The sequence below is a fragment of the Protopterus annectens genome, chromosome 4.part1 (assembly GCF_019279795.1).
Source record: "Protopterus annectens isolate FY-2018-M chromosome 4.part1, PAN1.0, whole genome shotgun sequence".
In the NCBI taxonomy this organism is placed as follows: Eukaryota; Metazoa; Chordata; order Ceratodontiformes; family Protopteridae; genus Protopterus; species Protopterus annectens.
In genome coordinates, this window is record NC_056734.1 from 139,637,226 (window position 1) to 139,660,031 (window position 22,806).

The 22,806-nt window shown below is 45.4% G+C and overlaps 1 protein-coding gene across 1 annotated transcript in view; it reads right to left on the reverse strand.

Annotated features, from left to right (window-relative positions):
• The window catches only part of CAB39 (calcium binding protein 39), a 1,351,479-nt gene that overhangs the window by 780,895 nt on the left and 547,778 nt on the right, over nt 1-22,806 (reverse strand). The window lies entirely within an intron of this gene.

Below are 22,806 nucleotides of genomic sequence, written 5' to 3' on the forward strand. Positions count from 1 at the left end.
TTTATGGTAGGTACACAACTGTACTTTTTACCACTGGCACATGTACATTTACTTGGGGAGGACAATTGAGTTTGTGGCTAAATACAAAATGGATCAAGAAGGCAAAGGTCAGTGGGTAAGAGTCGTCACCTCAAAGGGTTTGGAATGGGACTTTACTAGAGTACCACAACTATAGGGGTAGGTCAGATGGTCCATTCTTTTGTCATCAACAAGGTGAACCTCTGACACAGTATCAGGTGAGAGCATTTTTAGAGGAGGCAATCAAGTTGAGTGGCCTAGACTCTGATAAATATACATTGCATTCCTTTCAAATAGGTGCAGCCTCATATGCACATGCAGTGGGAGCTTCACTGACCGACATGAAGGGCAGGCGGGGAAGTCCAATGCCTACAAAGGCTATGTAAGGGGTAAATGGCTTTAACTCTTGTCCTTTATATTTCAGCTCTCACATTGGAGACTGCATCGATTTTTCCAGGGCAGGCTTCCAAGGAGGAATACGAGCTTCTTGCAAAGCAATTTGGTTTGGTGTATCAGGAATGTGCTGGCACCATCTCGGGGCAATACTACAGCAAGCTGCAAGAAGCAATAAATCTCCTACTGCCATTTTATTGCACCTAGGGGGTAATGATATTTGTCAACATCCAATAAAAGATCTAATTGTTTTGATAGTACAAGAGGTATGTTGCATGCATGAATGCTGGCCACAAGCTATTTGCTGGTCAGAAGTGGTACAGAGAAAGAAATGGAGGGGGGCTAGGTCCATTAAAACTGTGGAGAGAATGAGAAGGAGAATTAGTAATTCTATGGATAGGGTGTTAATGGACATTAACGAGTTGTACATTCCTTACCCTGGCATTCGGGTCTGGTGGCCAGACAGGTATGATAAGGATGGGGTGCATTTATCTGAAGAAGGTTTGGGGTTTTTTTAATAAGGAATTGCAAGCTGGTTTAGCTTTGAAGGGCATTCACTTAGGATAGGTTGAGATGTGCTGCCGGAAGGGAGGAATATTCCCTTCTGTGGTGGAAGACAGGGAAGGTAAGGGAGGCCAAGGTAAGTGGATGGAGGAGGTCACAGGACTCTTCAGCTGGACCTTCCACAGGCCAGATAGCCCCAAGGGATTGTTGCCAGGGGACTTACCAGCCCGGCAATGGCTCCTTGGCAGATTGTAAGGCGGCCCAGAGGAATTGTGATGAATTGTGAAATGAAAAAGCTGTTATGATGTGGGTATGTTGAATCAAAAGGGCCGGATAGCAATGTGCTGTCTTTTGTCCTGTAGGTTTAGGGGAATGCTATGAAAGAAATAAAATGGCTTCCCTGACATTCCTGCCTTGTGCACATCTCATAATATTTGGCTTCTGTTTGAGAAAGGACATTGGCAGTAAATGGCAAACGCATAGCTGCGGCCATTTAATCCATCTGAGGTCTCCGTTTTTTATTGAATATGCAGCTTGTGGCAACCCTGATTAGTAAAGCATGCAGCCTCGATACATTTATTGTCAACGGTGCCATGGAATGATAATGTTCTGAGCTGGTTTTTGGATATGGATCAAAGGTTGATATGGATCATTAAATCAATTATGAACACTAGTTGATATGGATCATTAAATGAATTAAGAACACTATGTTAAATGTTTTATGTAAAACAACATCTAAAAGATCATTCTGTTGCCATCAATGGCAAGGTAAGATATTGGTTCACTAAACTTTATTAAAAGCAGGTACAGCTGTACCAATGTCAGACAAATAGGTACAAGAGTTAATGGATTCTGCAAGTCAAGTAACTAAGCACACCCTTACACTCCAGTTTTGACGCCCTAGAAGCATCTTGCAGGGCAGCAGTCACCGGTTCTGTGCTTAGAAGGCATGCTTGGCTTAAGGAACAGCTCTTGCCAGACCATGTCACTTCTAAATTATTGTATGCACCCTTGCACAAAGACAACTTGTTTGGCACCAAGGCAGAGGAGGTCTTAAAAAAGATGGAAGAAAAAGCTAAATCTATGCAGACAGTTAAGTATTTCCTGCAGGTTCAGCCACCAAGATTCAGCAGGCATTGCCCCTCCAAACACTGGTCCTTTTCCTGCCCCTTCCAGGTCAGTTCAGCCAAGACTCCGTGGTAGCAGACCCCCCTCCCCCCCCCCCCCCAGATAACAGCTATAGGGAATGCAGAGATCAAAGCAATTGAGTTCCTCCACTTCAAAACCAGTGAGTTCAAAGCCACCCTCTCATGATAAGAACTCACAATGACTCTCTACTTCCACCCCCTCCCTCTGGCCACCTGCACTTGCCCCTAGGAGGAAAACTCTCCTTCCACGCTAGCACCTGGGCCACCTTTACCAACGACTGCTGGGTCCTCAACAGTGTCCCAGCGATGCAAATTTTCTTTCCACACACTACCAACCCCAAAAAGGTGTCCAGATCTTCCTCCAAAACATTGGGCAGAGGCCAAACCAGCTAGCCCTTTCCCTGCTCCTTATGAGGCCAATAGAGGACATTCCTGCAGAACAGATAGGCCAAGGTTTCTACTCCAGACTCTTCCTGGTACCCAGAAAAGAGTGCATCTGGCACCCCAGCTGGTGATACCAAAATTCAAAATGCTCACCCTCCAGCAGCTCTCTATACTCTCCAAGAATGCTTGGCTAGCCACTCTAGACCTAAAAGAGGCCTACCTCCACATCCTAATCAGGGAATCATGCAGAAAATATCAGTTTCAGGGCAAGGTCTCTGCACTTTCAGCTCTCTGCATTTCCCTTTGGCTTATCTACTTTTCCCAGAGTTTTCACAAAATGTCTGGCTCCCGCCATTGCTTTTTGCAGGCAAAGAAATATTCAGATTTACCCATATTTAAACGACTGCGTAATTGAGCCAGACAGGAAAAGCTGCCCAAGCACTTGGCCTTTGTAGAGGCCCTACTGACCTCCCTAGGGTACATTATCAACGAAAAGAAATCCAAACTAGTACCCACCCAAAAGATTATATTCCTGGGAGCAAGTCTGGACACTGCTTCCCAGACAACATTCCTTGCATCAGAAAAGCAAACTTACCTGACCAGTCTACTTCTCTCAACTAGCCACCAGACCCCAGTTATCCACAAGGAAAATCCTGCAAGCTCTGGGGTTCATGGCATCTTGCATTCTACTGATTCCATATGCCAGACTGCATATGAGGAAACTTCAGTGGTACCTAAAAAGCCTTTGGTGTCAACACACTCAAGACCTGGAAACTCTTATACCAATGATACATTGCCTAAGAAAGATGTTCTTTGGTGGGCAGCAGCTTGCTACCCCAACAAGGGACTACCCTTCCTCACCACCCCACGCTGTCCAGACTCTTACCACAGACGCATCAGACTATGCCTGGGGTTCACACCTGGATGGCAGGTAAATACAGGGCCAGTGGAGCCCACATCAAATACATCTGCACATCAACCAAAAACAGATGTTAGCTCTCCAGCAAATATTGACAATTTTCAGGCCCTTTCGCTCCACAGGGGCTTTACTCATCAAAACAGACAACACTGTGATGTGATGCATCCGCAAGCAGGGAGCGACTCATTCCTACCCTCTATGCAGGCTCGCCATGACCCTTTGGCATTCAGCCTCAGCCATGCAGCTACACCTGTCAGCACAATTCCTGCCAGGCTCTCTGCACTCTGGCAGACAACTTGAGCAGAAATCTTCTGGTCCCAGACATGTGACAGCCAGACCAAAGAACCTTCACCCTAATAACTCAAAAGTGGGGTACCCCGAAGGTCAACCTCTTTGCTTCCCACTCCAACCATCAGTTCAACAAGTTCTGCACCAGGGAGCATCACTGTAGGGCCTGGAAAGTGGGTGCCCTATCCTTCCAGTGGGACAGCCTCTTGGTCTGTGCATTTCCCCCACTATCTCTCATTACCAGGGTACTGTTCAAAATAAGGGAGTTAAAACCAAGGACAATTCTGATTGCTCCAGACTCGCCTTGCCAGCACTAGTACCCACTGCTGCGCAGCCTGGCCCCCCTGCCACCATGGCATCTCCCTTGGATCCCAACCCTGACACAGAGGGAAGGAGAATTCATGCATCCCCAATTGCAGACACTCAATTTGGCAGCCTAGCTTATTCCCTGACCACTGAACAAGCTTACCAATCTTAGTAAACATTTTCTAGATGTTATACATGAGGTCAGATGCCATAGCACTAGAAAGTCTTATGCTGACAAATGGAAAAGGATCTGCACCTGGATCCAGGTTAAGGGAGCCGATGCAGCAAAGCCCTCCCTACCTCTCATCCTAGATTACCTAGCTGACCTGCTACACAGTGGTCTCTCCTTTTCCTCTTAAAAGTCATGCCTTTGCTATGTCTGCTCATTTCAACACGGAGCACTCACTTTTCTCACACCCTCTCATCATACAGTTCCTGAGGAGCTAGCAACTTGAGGCCACCCTGAAGAGCACATACCCCAGCTTGAGACCTACACTTTGTGTTGGAAAAGCTCACCCTGCCCCCCCCCCCCTTTGAACTATCAGCTTCAGCAAAGTTATATTTTAAGTTGTCTCACCTTCGTTCTTGCTGGTTGGGATCAGAGACGATCCTCTGCTCCGACTCGGACATCAATAGCTCGAGAGCTGTTTACTGGCTCGATGCTACACCTTATCGCCTAGCGATAGCTACCCAGATCTCGTTTGCCACATCAGCTGTGAGGTGTTGTTTTTCTGGCTCAGGCTTGTATATGTTTTTTTGTGTACATTTTTACTAGAATTTAACTCTTCTAGTACTTTATTAGAGATAGTTTTGTTTCTGTGGTAGATAATTGTTTATTCTATAGTATCCCTCTTTTTGTAGAACTCTAACATTGAGAGTTCTCCCCCACCCCTTCCCCCTTCATTCCTGGTTAGCCGTTTAACTTAGAGGCTTTCCTACTACTTTTTTCTTATAGGCTAGCCGTTTAAATTAGAGGCTTTCCTATTATCTTCTTAAAAGGTTTTTTTTTTTTTTATCTGTATCCTTTCTAGTAGGTGTGTTTTTTTTTTCTTGTAGAACTGAATATTGCTCCTTTTTATTGTCTAAATTGGTTGGTTTCCTTCTACAGTAAAGTATGTCAAAGGAATCTAAGGTTTCTGGGTTTAAGAAGCGTCTCTTGCTGTCAGAAGATGTCTGACAGATGGGCACACTTCTTGCGTCTATTGTTTAGGTGCTGTGCACCTGCAGGACTCTTGTTCTGTTTGCCATGCCTTTAGTCCAAGAGTCCTGCAGGAGCGTAAGAATAAGTTGATTCTTAGAGGTCTATTAAAACCCCAGGATTCACCGGCCAAGAGCTCGCAGCCAGTGAAATCCCCTAAATCCACTAAGCTGTCTGCTCCAATTTCGGAGCCATCTTCAGTACAGGATTTACCTTCTACGTCGGTTCCGGCTGGCAGCGACAAGACAATCTCCCCGTCGGCTCCATCAGAGGCTTCGGAGCTGTCGCGGAGCCACAAGAGGCTGAGGTCCCCTTCCTTAGAGTCGGTGCATTCGGCTCCTCGGTCTCCTTTACTTCAGAGCGAGTGTAGTCACCGATCCTTACTCCTCTCGATCCTCTAGGCTGTCTGATCTTGATGTGGAGAAGAGTAGTCAGTAGGTTGCTAAAGTCGCAGGCACTAGCTAAATTGCTGCCCAGCCCTCCTCAACAGGTATCTGCTCCATCCACTTCTCTTGATGATGTTCTTCGTGTTTCACTGTTGCAGCCATTACATTTGGGTTATCCTGCTGCCAAGTTGCCCTCAGTCGGCCTGAATTCCAAAGTCTTGGGTCCTGCGTCGGTTGCTGTCACTTCTTCCCTGACGTCAGGTCGTCGGGGGTATAAAAGATGCAGCAGACGCCATTTTATTTAGTCTTTCTAGCCGTGTGGTGCCCGAAGCAGAAGCAGTTCGCAAGTGCCGGTCCAGTGACTTCTGAGATTTTCCTGTTAGAGTTTCAGATTCGAAGTCTAAATTAAAAGCTAAGTACCCCGTTGGGGAAACTTTTTTCTTGCTCCAGACCGATGCCAGAAAAAGTTAATAATTGTATTTCTTGTGGGAAGCAAATACCTCATAAGGACTTACACTCTTACTGTATTCCTTGCCTAGGCCCTGATCAAGACGTTGCTAGTTGTCTGTTTTGTGCTAGATTTAACCAACGCACTATTAAGCATCTGTACGATTTTGCATTAAGCTACTTTGGACGAAGATTTAATTATACTATGTCGTCGGATAGCCATCCGACTACTGGATTTCACAAAAAACGAGAAGAGACAGGCAACAGAAGTCCAAAACCGACAAAGCTTCTCCTAAGCAAGTCGCCGGTTCACCGGTCCCCAGTGAAGCACTTTCGCAGCCCCTGACGCCCGCTTCTTTAGAGTCGCAGGCCGCTACCGACTACCGCGTGGAGTCGGCCAGGCCACTGGAAACTCAAGGTATTGGAGCCTCGGAGATTATTCCCTCAGATGGTCCAGAGCCCGCTGAGCAGGCATCGGCTTCTGAGGGTGTATTCAGACCTAAACAATTATTTATTAAACAGACTTCAAAGACAAAGGCTAAAACACCTTTAAAGGCAAAGAAACAAGTTCACCAGCCACAAGGACAGGCCTCCATGCCCAAAAAACAGATGCTCAAAATGGCTGAACATGCTGTGAATCTTCAGATCAGGTTTCCATTTCTTCTGATTCCTCTTCAGATCAGGAATATTCTCTTCCCCCTTATGAGGATTCTGATGCTGAAGAATCAATTCCTTCAGCTTCTCCTGAGGACTACTCTTTTGGGGAAACCTTGCATACCATGAGGGAGCACTTCCACTGGGAGATTCTAGCTGTTCAAAATGCCCTGACAGCCTTCAAGGACCTACTTCATCCAGGACAACTTCTGATAAAGATGGACAATACCACGGTCATGTGGTATATAAACAAGCAGGAGGGCACTCATTCTTATCCCCTGTGCAGACTAGCCATGGCTTTATGGGACACAGCAGTGACTTACCAAGTTCATCTGCAGGCACAATTCCTCTCAGGAAAGGAAAATACTCTGGCAGACGAACTAAGCAGAAACCTCATGGATCCCCACGAGTGGTACCTGGATCCACAAGTCTTCAGCATGATAATGAAATGGGGACGCCTGGGCATAGATCTACTTGCCTCCCCTCTAAACAATCGACTAAAGATTCTGCACAAGGACTGATCACAGACAAGCTTGGAAAGTGGGCGCCGTATCTTTCAACTGGACAAACCTATCAGTATATGCCTTTCCTCCACTGCCTCTCCTCTGCAAGGTACTCCTAAAGGTCAGGCAGGAGAAACCAAAAATGATTCTGATTGCCCCAGACTGGCCACGTCAGTACTGGTATCCGATCTTAAGGAACTTGTCCCAATGCCCAGCCTGGACCTTACCTCAAATACCTCATCTACTTTCCCAGCAAAACAATCTGATTCTGCACGGCCAACTCAGGACCCTAAAACCTGGCAGTATGGCAGATAATGTAACCATACAAACCACACACCTCAGTAAAGCTGTGATGGATGTCATTTTAGAAGCCAGAAGGCCTAGTACTAGAAAATCCTATGCTGGGAAGTGGAAGAGATTTTGCGTTTGGAACCAAGCTCAAGGAACTGATACAGCTGTCCCAAATATTCCTCAGATTTTGCAATATTTAACTGAGATGCTGGACAAAGGCCCATCTTTTTCATCAATTAAAATCCATGCCTCTGCCATTGGCTCATTACAATACAGACACCACTCTTCTCAGCCTTTATTAAGGCAGTACCTCAGAGGAGCCAAAAACTTAAGGCCTCTAAGGAGAACGCCAATACCTGCATGGGACTTCAATCATGTCTTGGAAAAACTCACCTTACCTCCTTTTGAGCCAGCTGCTACTGCGGACATAAAGTTCTTATTTTGGAAAACAGCTCTGCTCCTAGCAATAACTTCTGCAAGATGAGTTTCAGAGCTACAGGCGGTCATGGCTGTGGAACCCTTTATCATTTTCTATCCAGACAAGGTCTCTCTGAGAACAAACCCTTTTATGCCTAAGGTGGTATCCAGTGTAGCCCTTAACCAAGCAATTGTTTTGCCAACTTTTTATCCAAATCCACAGAACAATAGAGAGAAATTTCTGCATTCTTTGGACGCACACAGACAACTTAGATTCTACTTGGACAAAACAAGTTTTCAGAAAGACAGAGCAATTACTAGTGGCATATGCCACAGCATCACAAGGAAAGGCCATCTCCAAGCAGACTTTTTCAAAGTGGATAGGTCACTGAATTTGTTTCTGCTACTCACAGCATGGCAAACCAGTGCCTAAGGGCATTAGGCCACATTCAACCAGAGCTGCAGCCACTTCTGCAACCTTTCTCAGGGGAGTACCAACCAAAGACATTTTGGAGGCTGCTACTTGGAGTTCAGTGCATACCTTTATAAAACATTACAATCTGCCTCTTTACTCTAAATCCAGGGCAGGCTTTGCCACTGCAGTTCTGCAGGGCCTCATAGCTGCTCCTAATGCTGTTTAGCTCCAGCCCCCCAACCATAGCTTTGGGAATCATCCCAAATGTAAAGACTGCAGCAGTGAACATGAAGAACATAGTACAGTTGTGTACACTTACCATAAATGTAGATGTTTGAGTGTATTCACTGTTGCAGTCCAGGTTACCCACCCGCCATCCCCCTTATTTTTGCTGGAACTTATCTTTACTTCTCTCATCTTTACAACTTAGGTGGTGTATTTGCTTATAGATGAAGGTAAAGCTCATCTTGGTGCAAGTATGTTTTATTTACATAATTTTAGCCTACCCTTTTGGGGGCACTTGACATCTGGGGCAAGAAAATCTAAATGAAATGGAGTCTGCTGCATCTTTTATACCCCTGACGACCTGACGTCAGAGAAGGTGACTGCAACTGACGCAGGACTCAAGACTTTGGAATTCAGGCCGACTGAGGGCAACCTGCCAGCAGGGTAACCCAGATGTAATGACTGCAACTGTGAATACACTCGAACATCTACATTTATGGTAAGTGTACACAACTGTACTTTCCTCTTCCAACTCCAATGTGTTCGGAGCCGGAGTTCGTTGGGGTTCGAGTAGTGGAACCGTCGGCTCCGTCCAGTTCCGACATCTGCTTCGATTCCCTCGTTGTACCTTCCATCAAGGGATCTGGGCGCTGTCGCTCCCTCGTTGGCTCAGAGGGGGGCAAGTGGCATCGGACCCTTGTCTGACCCCGTTCTCCCTCTTGGAGCTTCGGTGCAGGTGAGCTCGGCTCCATCATCGGCCTCGGAGCCATCCCCCTCTGTGTGGAGAAAGCTTCCTATTTCTTCTGAACCGGAGCTCTCTGCATCATGGCAGGGATGCCTTTTGATGTCATGCGGAGTGTGCTGTCCTCTGAGTCAGCTCCACTTTCAGCCTCACTCGCTCCATCCCCTGTAGTGCCTGTCCCGACCTCTGGTCCTCCTCCAGACCCTAACCGTAGGGAACCGATGCTCCAGGACACCCCATTGCGTGTTTCCTCCTCTTCCAAGGCCTCTCCTGATCACTCAGAAGAGCCCCCTCGGAAGAAAAATTCTAAGAGGATGCACATTGACTCCCCTGAGTCTGTCACTTCTGATACAGACTTAGATGATTCAGAAGGGTCCCCGAGATCCCCCTCTGAAGATGTTTCCTTCTCGGACATCCAAGAAATGCTTAAGCAGAGGGGGAACTGGAATCCCCCAGCCCCCACTGAGGATGAGTCTATATTTCTGGATGCTTTCGGTTCCCGACGTTCCACCTCCTGGGTTTCTCCGCCTTTTGATCCACTTATGACAGTGGTGGCTGGAAAGGCTTGGTCAGCTCCGGATACAGTGGAACCAACTCCGAGGAGACCTGGTAAATTCATTACAGCACCCCCAGGATAAGCCATTCCTTTCGAAAGGTGTTCCTGTTGATGCCATGGTGGTAGTAGCCCCCACCAAAAAAGAGTTAGCTGAGACCTCTGTCTGTCCATCCCTCTAACAAGGAGTCTAGGACGATGGACAGATATGGGAAGCGAAAGTTCGCTTCAGCGACCTTCTCTGAGGTCACTGAACTAACCATGTCATTTTACCCAACTTCAAAGGGATCTCCTTAAAGAACTCTGAGATACCCTTCAAGATCCAACAGCTGAGGGAGCACAAGCCAAAGTAGCTTCCCAGCTAGCGACGCTTAATTCTGTTAACTCCTCCATGAGGCTCATTTCCTATGCAGCTGATGGGGCGAGTGGAGCCTCAGGTACGGGTGTGGCCCTTAGGAGGCATGCGTGGATGTGGCTGTGTAACTTTGCAAAACCCTTTCGAGTGTCCTTCACCAACACTCACTCTGATGGTTCTTTTCTTTTTGGACTACAGATGAAAAACACTTTGACTAGGTGTGAGCAAGAAGGCAAGACTCTCTCGGACGTGGGAGTCCGTTTTTCCACTCTCTCTAGATCTTACCCAAAGGGTCAAAAGAGTGGGAAGATGTGGTTCCGTAAACCTCAGGGAGCCTTGCCTGACACAGTGATTTTTCCTCCAGAGGCAGAGGGGGAAACAACAATAATAGACGCCGCCCTCGTGGCAGAGGGGGTCCGCAGAACCAGGGCAACAGAGAATCTCTCTCTGATACGCCCTTCCAGCATCCCTGAAGGGTTGCCCAGCTGCTCACCTCTGGAGGCAGTTCGGGGGAAGACTTTCACTGTACCCAAAAGCCTGGCAAAGTTTAACGCAAGACAAATGGGTGCGGTTCATTATATCTGGAGATTACAAAATTCCCTTTCATCAAACCCCCCTTACAGTCAAGAAAGACACTTCCAGATGTTCCACCCAATCTGAAGGAGCAAGCAGTAATAGAAGTTTCAAAACTCCTAGAAAAAAGAGCCATCCAGGAAGTCCCGGCAGACCAGCACAGATCTGGAACTTCCTCAAGGATGTTCGTGTTTCACTGTTGCAGTCATTACATTTGGGTAATCCTGCTGGCAGGTTGCCCTCAGTCGGCCTGAATTCCAAAATACTGGGTCCTGCGTCGGCTGCTGTCACCCCTTTCCTGACGCTATTTTCTTTAGTCTTTCTTGGCACGCGGTGCCCGAAGCAGAAGTAGTTCGCAAGTGCCGGTCGGCCGACTCCTGAGATTTTCATGTTCGAGTTTTAGATCCAAAGTTTTCAATAAAGCCAAGTACCCCATTGGGGAAACTTTTTTCTTGCTCCAGACCGATGTCAAAGTTAATTGCATTTCTTGTGGAAAGTAAATAACTCATAATGACTTTCATTCTTACTGTATTCCTTGCCTAGGCCCTGATCACAACATTTCTGGTGGTTGGTTTTGTGCTAGATTTAACTAACGCACTATTAAGCGTCTGTATGATTTTGCTTTAAATTTTGGACGCCGGTTTAATTATCCAGAGATGTCATCTGATAGCCATCCGACTACCGGAGTTCACAAAAAGTGCAAAGAAAAGGAGAGAGGCAACAGACGTCCATAACCGACAAAGCTTCTTCCAAGCCATTTGCCGGTTCTCAGTGAGGTGCTTTCGCAGTCCCTGATGCCCGCTACTTTAGAGTCATAGGCCGCTACCGACTCCCACGTGGAGTTGGCCATGCCGCTGGAAACTCAAGATATTGGAGCCTCGGATACTATTCCTTCATATGGATTCGGAGCCGCTGAGCAGGCACCGGCTTCTGAAGGTGTATTAAGACATAAACCTCTTTACATCAAACAGACTTCAGCTTCAAAGACTAAAGCACCTTCTAAAACAAAGAAACTCAAGAGCCACGTGGACAGGCCTCTATGCCCAAAAAACAGATGCTCAAAATGGCCGAAGACTTGATTACCTTGATCAGGGGTTCCCATCCCCCTCCTGATAAGAGGCCTAGGCAAGAGACTGACTATGAATCTTCAGATCAGGTTTCTATTTCTTCCGATTCCTCTCCTGATCAGGAATACCCCCCCCCCCCCCAAATGAGGATTCTGATGCTGAAGAATCTATTCCTTCAGCTTCTCCTCCAGAGGACTATTCTTTTGGGGAAATCTTGCATACCATGAGGGAACATTTCCACTGGGAGAGCCAAGATTTCTCTGAATCTGAAGAGGCGCAGGGATTTCTTTTTACTACCTGAACACAGGTCACTAGTCATTCTACCTGTTAGACATTGTAGATGTGTTTTTGGAGTCTAGTCTTACCCCTGACTCCTTACCTCCAGCTCCTGTTAAGCCTGACAAATATTCCAGGGTTCCTGACTCTCATAAATTCCTTTTTAAAAACCCTGCTGCAGACCCAGAAACTATTTCACAGGGTCCGAAAGGAGTTAAGGCTTCCGCTGCAAAAAACCCTACCCCCCTGACAGATTTTAGGGCACTGGATAGATTGGGGAAAAAAGGTTTACAAATCTTCTACCTTGGCTATAAGGACCTTAAGCTGTCAGTTTCATATGCTCAAATACCAGCAACATGCCATGGCATTGCTTAAACAGAAAATGTTAAACTCAATGTGCAGAAAACAAGGAAATGCAGGATTTATTGCATGCAGCTGAACAAGTTGGAAAGCATACTTTGCAATGTGGTTTTGATTCTTTGGGAGGCCTCCTGCAGGGCCGCATTTACAGGTTCTGTAATTAGAAGGCATGCGTGGTTAAAGGAGCAAAATCTGCCTGATCACGTCAGTTAAATTATTAGATGCACCATTACAGCATGATACTTTGGTGTTAAGGCAGAAGAGGTGTTAAAATGGAGGACAAAGCTAAATCTATGCAAACTGTCAAAAGAATTTTTACAAGTACAGTCACCTAGGTTTAGTAGACACTGGCCAACAAAGAATTGGTCCTTTCCTGTGTCAGACAGACCTCAACGGGGCAGATCCCAGGCGCAAGGTTCATACAGGTCAAAGCAATGGGGTGCTTCTACCTCCAAAGTTGGAGAAGACAAATCACAACCATACAGGAAATAGTCCCAATGACTTCTCTCTGCCAGCACCAAGCACTTATCTCCTGGCAGCACAAAAACAAGTCTGATCCCCCATGGACATGGGGGCCATTCGACAAGTACCAGAGCAAGTGCAGGGACAAGGATTTTACTCTACTGTTCTTGGTACCCAGAAAGGACAAGGTACAGAGGCCAGTACTGGACCTGTCTATTCTGAACACATTCCTATATGTACCAAATTTCAAGATGTTGACTTTGCAGCAGCTACTGCCCATGCTAGGCAAGAACGCTTGGCTTGTGACTTTAGCCCTAAAAGAGGCATACCTGCATGTCCCAATCAGACAATTATGCAGACGATACTGCAGATTCAAGGCTGGCTCAATGCATTACCAATTCTCTGCACTGCCCTTTGGCTTATCTACTGCGCCCAGGGTCTTTACAAAGTGCCTGGCATCAGTAATTGCATTCTTCAGACAAATAGGAATACAAATATATCTTTACTTGGACGACTGTCTAATTCAACAGAGAACAAGGACATTCTTCTACAGCATCTGGCGTTTGTAAAAAGACTTCTAACATGCCTAGGGTACACAGTCAATGAAAAGAAATCAAAACTAGTACCTCTCGAGATATTCCTGGGTGCAAGCTTAAATACAACTGCCTAAATGGCTTATCTCACGCCAGACAAAGGCAACTGACTACCTATTTCAAAATGTTGGCAACAAAGGCCCGATTATCTGCAAGAAAAATTCTGCAGGCTTTGGGCTTCATGGCTTCCTGCACCCTACTAATTCCATATGCAAGACTGCATATGAGGAAACTACAATGGTACCTAAAAAGTGTTTGGATTCAACATTGCCACAACCTGGAAACTATGATTACTCTCATTCCCTGCCTGCAACAGGAGTTTCAATGGTGGGCAAAGGCTTGTCACCAAAACAAGGGACAGCCATTCACATTGCCCCCAGCCAGGCGGACACTATCAACGGATGCATCAGATTATGCCTGGGGGACCCACATGGCAGGAATTTGCATTCAGAGCACATGGTCCTCAACCCAAATGCATCTACATATCAATCAAAAAAAGATGCTAGCTGTTCAGAATGCCCTGACAGCCTTCAAGGACCTACTTCATTCAGGACAACTACTGATAAAGACAGACAACACCACGGTCATGTGGTATATAAACAAGCAGGGGGGCACACATTCTTACCCCCTTTGCAGACTAGCCATGACTTTGTGGGACACAGCATTAACTTACCAAGTACATCTGCAGGCACAATTCCTGCCAGCAAGGAAAAATACTCTGGCCGACGAACTAAGCAGAAACCTCATGGATCCCCACGAGTGGCAGCTGGATCCACTAGTCTTCAGCATGATAAGGAAATGGGGATGCCCGGACATAGATCTATTTGCCTCCCATCACAACTACCATCTAAAAAGATTCTGCACAAGGACTCATCACAGACAAGCATGGAAAGTGGACGCCCTATCTTTCAGCTGGAAAAACCTATCAGTATATGCCTTTCCACCACTGCCTTTCCTCCCCAAGGTACTCCTAAAGGTCAGACAGGAGAAGCCAAAAATGATACTGATTGCCCCCGACTGGCCCCGCCAGTACTGGTTTCCAGTCCTGAAGAACTTCTCAATGCCCAGCTTGGACGTTACCTCAAATACCTCATCTACTGTCCCAGCAAAACAAACAGATCCTGCATAGCCAACTCAGGACTTTAAACCTGGCAGCATGGCGGATAATGTAGTCATACAAAACGCACCTCTCAGTAAAACTGTGTTGGATGTCATTTTGGAGGCCAGAAGGCCTAGTACTAGAAAATCTTATGCTGGAAAATGGAAGAGATTCTGTGCTTGGAACCAGGCACAAGGAACTGATACAGCTGTGCCAAATATTCTTTGGATTTTGATATGCTTAACTGAGATGCTGGACAAAGGCCTATCTTTTTCATCTATTAAAATTCATGCCTCTGCCATTTTGGCTCATTACAATACAGAGCCACCAATGTTTTCTCATCCCTTATTAAAACAGTACCTCAGAGGAACCAAAAATTTAAGGCCTCCAAGGAGATCACCAATGCCTGCTTGGGACCTCAACTATGTCTTGGAAAAACTCACACTGCCTACTTTTGAACCAGCTGCTACTGCTTATATAAAGTTTTTATCTTGGAAAACAGCTCTGCTCCTAGCAATAACTTCTGCAAGACTAGTTTCAGAGCTACAGGCACTCATGGCTGTGGAACCTTTTATCATTTTTTTATCCAGACAGGGTCTCTCTGAGGACGAACCCAACATTTATGCCTAAGGTGGTTTCCAGAGTGGCTCTTAGCCAAACTATTCATCTGCCAACTTTTTACCCAAATCCACAGAACAAGGGGGAGAGAATTCTGCATTCTTTGGACATACACAGACAGCTTAGATTCTACTTGGACAGAACCAAAGTTTTCAGAAAGACAGCCTTTCCTTGTGATCCTGCAGCATATGCCACTAGTAATTGCTCTATCTCAAAGCAGATTCTTTCAAAGTGGATAGGCCACTGCATTTGTTTCTGCTACTTACACCATGGCAAGCCAGTGCCTAAGGGCATTAGGCCACATTCAGCCAGAGCTGCAGCCACTTCAGCAGCCTTTCTCAGGGGAGTACCAGCCAAGGACATTTTAGAGGCTGCTACTTGGAGTTCAGTGCACACCTTTATAAAGCACTGTCATCTGCCACTCTACTCTAAATCCAGGGCAGGCTTTGCCACTGCAGTTCTGCAGGGCCTTATAGCCGCTCCTAATGCTGTTTAGCTCCAGCCTCCCACCCATAGCTTTGGGACTCTACCTAAATGTAATGACTGCGATAGTGAAACACGAAGAACAGAGTACAGTTGTTTACACTTACCATAAATGTAGATGTTCGAGTGTATTCACTCTTGCAGTCCAGGTTACCCACCCGCTGTCCCCCTTTCTTCTGCTGGAACCTATCTTACCTTCTCTGATTTATACAATCTATGTGGTGTATTTGCTTGTAGATGAAGGAAAAGTTTATACATAAATTTTGGCTACCCTTTTAGGGGGCACCTGACATCTGAGGCAAGAAAAACTAAAGAAAATGGCGTCTGCCGCATCATTTTATACCTCTGACAACCTGACGTCAGGGAAGGGGTGACAGCAGCCGACGCAGGACCCAGGACTTTGGAAGTCAGGCCGACTGAGGGCAACCTGTCAGCAGGATTACCCAAATGTATTGACTGCAACAGTGAATACACTTGAACATGTACGTTTATGGTAAGTGTACACAACTGTACTTACTTTTTAGTACCAAAAAAGACAGAGGACTGGAGACCGATTCAGGATATCAGCAGACTAAACAGGTCTGTACAAAGAACAAAGTTTCAGATGGTCACGCTACAGTCCATTTTACCCTTTCTGGGTCAGGACAGTTGGATGTGCTCGATAGATCTTCAGGACGCGTACTACCATATCAAGATGGACAGGCGCTCCAGGAGATATCTTCGCTTCTGGCTGGGAGCCAGTCATCAGTTCAGAGCTCTGCTTTTTGGTCTCACCACAGCCCCCAGGGTGTTCAAATGTATGGCAGTGGTCACGGCTCACCTGAGATGTCAAGGATTCCAGGTGTTTCCGTATCTAGACGACTGGCTCCTCCCTGCTACCACCACCAGACATCAACTCCTGCAAGCGCGGGACTGCACAATCACAATATGCTCCCAGCTAGGCATTACAATAAATTTTGAAAAATCTGCCTTGTTGCCCTGTCAATCTATCACTTACATAGGAGTAGACTTGGACACAAGGGATATGTTTGCAAGGCTACCACTAGAAATGGTGTCGGCAGTTCATCAGCAAGTACAGATTCTGATGCAGTGCAAAAGGATCCAAGTCAGGTATGTCCTTCAAACTCTGGGTTCCATGGCAGCAGCCATTCTTCTAATCCCACTAATGCGCTTTCATATGAGAATTCTTCAGTGGCTTGCATTCACGCAGTGGTCTTTCCAGGAGCTACCCATGACTCAATTTTTCCAGGAGCTACCCATGACTCACTTGATCCTGATCACGGATACATGCAAAACTCATCTTTCTTGATGGATGGTCTCTCGACTAATTGCTCAAGGCAGACCTTTCATTCAACCCCCTCCGGTAGCCACAGTGACCACAGATGCCTCCCTGATAGGATGGGGGGGGCATTATCTGGGCAGGACAGTCCAAGGCACTTGGCAACCTCACGAGTACCATCTGCACATAAATGTTCTGGAAATGAGCCGTGCTCCTGGCGTTGCAAGCCCTTCAAGACTCTCTTCCTTCTTGGACAATTGCTATTCAAATGGACAACATTGTCAGTGGTGTGGTACATCAACAAGCAGGGCGGAACCAGATCCCACCCTCTGTGTTGAGAAGCACTCAGACTTTGGCAGTGGGCGATTTCCTCCCAACGTTTTCTGATTGCGATGCACATCCCTGGGAGATCCAACGTCATAGCGGACAGGCTCAGCAGAGCTATCTTCATGCCTGACGAGAGTTGTCTCTGAATCAGGAAGTTGTGAATCTTATTTTCCGCAAATGGGGACAGCCTTGCTGCGAATTTTTTGCCGCCCCCTTCAACAGCAGATGCAGCAACTACTTTTCCCTTCCGCTTCCGGGCCACATAACCAGAGATGTTCTAGTCCACGATTGGCCTCAGGGACGACTTTATGCTTTTCCTCCTTTTCCTCTGATACCAAAACTCTTACAGAAAGCAAAGTCGTTGGGTTGCAAAATGATTCTCATTGCCCCCTACCGGCCTCGACAGATGTGGTTCCCGTTCCTGCACCATTACCTTCTCAATCAACTCTGGACCCAATTCCAGATATCCTGATTCATCAGTCAGACGGGTTGCATCAGTCCCTCCAAACTCTCCAGCTCACAGCTTGGTTGCTCCACTTCCAACCGTAGCCGGGCTTCCCAGCATTTCCCCAGGAGTAAGTGAGATTATAGTCTCTTCTCACAAGTCTACAACGAGGAAAACTTATGCTAGCAAATGGAAACGTTTCTCCTGTTGGACAAAGGCTAGGAATGTGGATCCCTTTTCAGCCCCAGTCCACGAAATTCTGGAATTTCTACCACAACTGTTTCACTCGGGGTCCGCTACGATCAGGGTACAATTAACAGCCATTTCTAACTTTCATGTTGGCTTGTCAAATTCTAACATTGTCTCATAAGCTCTGTAAAGCTTTTTTGAGAGGGACAACTCTTCTTTGGCCTCCAGTGAGAGATCCCCCTCCTCCTTGGGACCTTAATTTAGTCCTGACTTCCTTAATTCTGCCACCTTTTTGAACCAGCAGCATCCTGCTCTATCAAGTTTCTATCTTGGAAGACACTCTTTCTGGTAGCTATTACTTCAGCCAGACGAGTCTCCGAACTTCAGGTGCTGTGTGTTCATCCTCCCTACTTGGTTTTTCATAAGGACAGGGTTGCTGTGAGGACTAATCCTTCATTTCTTCCTAAAGTCTGCTCAGAAAATAATTTAAACCAATCTATAGATCTTCCTGTGTTTTTCCCTAATCATACCAACAAGGCGCAGAGTACAAACTACACCAATTGGACGTTCATAGACAATTGCGTTTTTATCTGCACAGAACTAAGGAAATAAGGAAGTCTGACCAACTATTCCTTTCTTATGCCTTGGGCAAACAAGGTCTCCCAGTTTCCAAGGTAACCTTGGCTAGATGTTTGTCACACACTATTACTTTAATTTATCAGTTAACGAACAAAGAGTTACCTATTAAACCGAAAGGTCATTCTACTAGGGCCTTGGCCACCTTTGTAGCCTTCCAGTCTAGGTTGCCCATGGATTCTATTTGCAGCTGCCACATGGGCAAACCCTCATACCTTTATTTCTCATTACAAGTTTGATATAGTCTCCTGGAGCAGAGCTGACTTTGGTTCCACTTTTCTGAAGAGTCTGTTCCACTGAGCCACCCAGGATATTAGGTGCTAGAGACGCTGTCCCAACCAGCAAGAACAAAGGCGAGATAGACAACTTAACATAAAGAAGTTATGTACCAACCATAACATTCCATGTTAGTTGTCTTCATTTCTCCTTCCTCCTTGGGTCCCACCCTCCATCTCCCTGTCCTAGTGGACCGAGAGGAGTTCGTTTCACTGGCTGTGTGTTTTCTTATTTTTCCTCTATTGACTTAGAGAATATGGCAGGTATAGTCAACTAATTATTTTGACTGGTTTATTCTCTTATGTCTGGAGTTGGCTATTTCAATCGAGATCTGGGTAGATATCGCTAGGCATTATGGGATAAGGGGTAGCCTCGAGCCAGTAAACAGCTCTCGAGCTATTGAAGATGGCCGAGTTGGAGCCGTGGATTGGCTCCAATATCCCAACCAGGAAGAAGGAAGGCGAGATGAAGACAATTAACATGGAATGTTATGGTAGGTACATAACTTCTTTTTTTCTCTCCTGGAAGACCCCTTGCTTCTAGCCATCACTTCAGCCAGAAGAGTATCCAAGCTACAAACACTCATGTCTGTAGAGCCCTTCATCATCATCCATGCTGACTGGGTGTACCTCAAGACTAACCCATCCTTCATGCTGAAAGTGGTGTCCAGTGTGCCTGTCAACGAATCAATTAATTTGCCCACCTTTTGCCCTATCCCACAAAAAAGGGGGAAAGGATACTGCACTCTAGATGTGCACAGACAGCTCCGATTCTATCTAGACAGGACTTGTATCATTCAGAAAGACTGATCAATTGTTTGTCAGCCTTTCTGCAGGAGCAGAGGGCAAAGCAGTGTCCAAACAAACCATTTCCAAATGGATAACACACTGCATCCATCTTTGCTACAAGCAGCATAGGGAAACCTCAACGTAAGGGGGTCAGCTCTCACTCTGCCAGAGCAGCATCCACCTCTGCAGCCTTCCTCAGAAGAGTCCCCACCAGGGACATCCTGGAGGCTGCAACATGGACATTCTGTTCACACCTTCACCAAGTCTTCTCCAAATCCAGGGCAGGCTTTGCCACTGCAGTCTTGTGGGGCATCCTAGCCAGCCCCTACTCTTCTTGACTGCCTCCACCCTTTGCCTCAGCTTTGGGAATCCACCCAAATGTTATGACTGCAACAGTAAAACATGAATAACATAGTACAGTTGTGTATACTTACCATAAATGTAGATGTTTGAGTGTATTCACTGTTGCAGTCCTGGTTTCCCTCCCTCCATCCCCCTTTTCTCTCTCTCTATTTACAAGGATTTTTTTTGGCATTTACTTTCTATGGGTGGGGTTCTTCCAACATATCCTGGCTACCACTTGGGGGCTCCTGACAGGACAAGAAAAACTGATGTAATGACGTTGTCTGCCGTACATTATACTACTGACGACCTGACACGAGTCCTGAAGCGACAGAAACCGATGCAGCAATACTAAGCCTCTGGTATTTGGACCGACAGAGCTACCCTGGCAGGGATAACCCAAATGTGATGACTGCAACAATGAATACACTCGAACGTCTACATTTATGGTAAGTGTACACAACTGTACTTTCAATTCTTTGGCTTTGATTTCAGTTCTGAATTGAACTGTAACACTTTTTTGTCTCTAGAAGGATTGTACCACAAAACCTGACCATGGATTGTCATTCTTTCTTTTTATTTTTCTATAAAATTTTCAGTGGCCTGCCCAGTTTCAGATATGTCACAAAATGTCTCTATTGATGAGAATAAATGCTGTTACCCCTTCTTGCACCCAATAGTATAATCAGAGTCCCAAACTTCATACCTGCTTAATGCTTTTTCTTTATTGCTGCTTACTCATACTGTAAACTTTTTTTCTTCATCTCCTTCACCTCCTCGACTCTTCTTTCTCCCTCCTTCACTGTATGTGCGTAAGGTTTTTATTGACTGCGCTCTCTCCATCTTCCTGCTGCAGTTTTTCTATTTTATTGCCCCACGATGCTGCCACTTCACTTTCTGGCTTCTTTTGATTCATTAGGTCTTTTAAATCATCCTGCAGCCTTCTGGATTGAAGAACTGTAACGGTATATTCCTGCTGGCTTTCCCCTTCAAACATCCTCTGCTGAAACATGTCTTCCGAATCTGCCACTGCTCCATCAGCAAGTTTCATCTCCTTAACTTTCGGTACGAACGAGTTCTCCACTTTCTCCTTATTCCTTTGTTGCCTTTCACATAAAGGCTCAACTGTCCCCATATTCAAAAACTTCTCCTCCCCATCTCAGTTTATTTCATCTATACCTGCTGTGCTGCTCCCTCTCTCTCTGGGCCACCTACGTGCCTGGAATGGAAACAGGAAGCCAAGAGCATTGCACACACAAGCCCCCCCTCCCCCCTATGCCGAAGAGTAAGAAAAGTTACCCGATGCCCTGGGACAGTAACACTAGGTTGTCCCTTGTAGGTTATGAACTTATCCCATAGGCAAGACATCTTGTTAACAGATGTTTCCAAAGTCTGATTACAGGAGAGAGGAAATTGCACCAGCAAAATCTTTCTAAATAGAAGTAGAGCATGTTTTCCCTCTGTGGTTTTACAAGGCTTGCTGTAGCCATCCAGTTATTTCTGGTGTCAAGTTTCTACACACCGTGTGGTACTCACCCATTCACTCATCAGTTATGCATCAGTTTTATATTAAATATTGTATAATTGCATTGTGTATTTACCATAACTGTAGGTTCAAATAGAAGGACCATTGTTGCAGATGGGGTGGCTCTCACTGTTTCCCCCCTTACTACCTGTGATTTAAACCTGCTTTTTTCTGATGTGTATTTGACATAGACCAATTGTGCATTTGTGGTGGAGGAATTGATCTTTAGAGTATGTTTACCCTGTAGGGGTTCACTTTGAAGACTTGCATGCTTGTATTTTGTTTTGAGCATGTTGGTAGATGGTGAACTTAAAGCAATAGGGCCTTTAGGTTACTATGAAAATATATTGGTTAGTAACATCTGTACTAAAGTGCTAGCACCAAACAAAATAGGAATGGTGCATGTTTCATACCTTTCCTGCTAACTGGTGGCTAATGACCACAATGTTGCTAGTAACCTCTTCCTGCTTAGTTGTGTGACCACTTTGATAAGTTGGTCATAATTATTCGATATACAAAACAGGAACACATTCACTGTGAGTTTGAAAATTCTTTTAATTCTGGTACCTCGGCCTTCGCCTTCTCCTGGAGGGATTCATATTTTGTGTGCTGGGTAGACCCAATACACTAGGGAATGAGGATGTGTTTCGTGAAAGATTATTGCAAATGGAAACCAGGTTTATTCTTAACTATGAAACTTTGTTTCCTTATGGGTTAAATATGGAAATCTAAACTCAGTTTTTCACATATTTCTCAGAGTATAGATGTTGATTGAAAATGAACTCATAAAGTATCATAAAATATTTATAAAATATTTATAAAATAGATGATATATAGAAGTGTTTCTGTATACATGTTTATTTAAAATAAAATAATGTATGTAAAGATATTTTACAAATGCGTTTATATGAAATTTGAAACTATTTGGTTTTATTTTAAAAGAAATTGTTCCAAGATGCAGGTTATACTGTTGGAGTAATAATGAAGGCAATTAAATTAGAATTGATGGGTTAATGTGCATTAATAATTCAATCAAGCATGATATAAAAAGGGTGGTGTTTGATTCAGTAAAATGTATTCCAGGAGAAGGCGAAGGCCGAGGTACCAGAATTAAAAGAATTTTCAAACTCACAGTGAATGTGTTCCTGTTTTGTATATCGAATGATTTTGGTGCTTTGAAGGAGTGGAGGCGTTGTGTTTTCATAAGTTGGTCATAAGCCTGGCATTTGCTTTTGGCTAATTCTGTTCATATTGTGAATGTCCTTTCAGGTTTTTTTAAATTTCCTTTTTTGAAAATACCTTTTTTTTGAAAACTTTTTTTC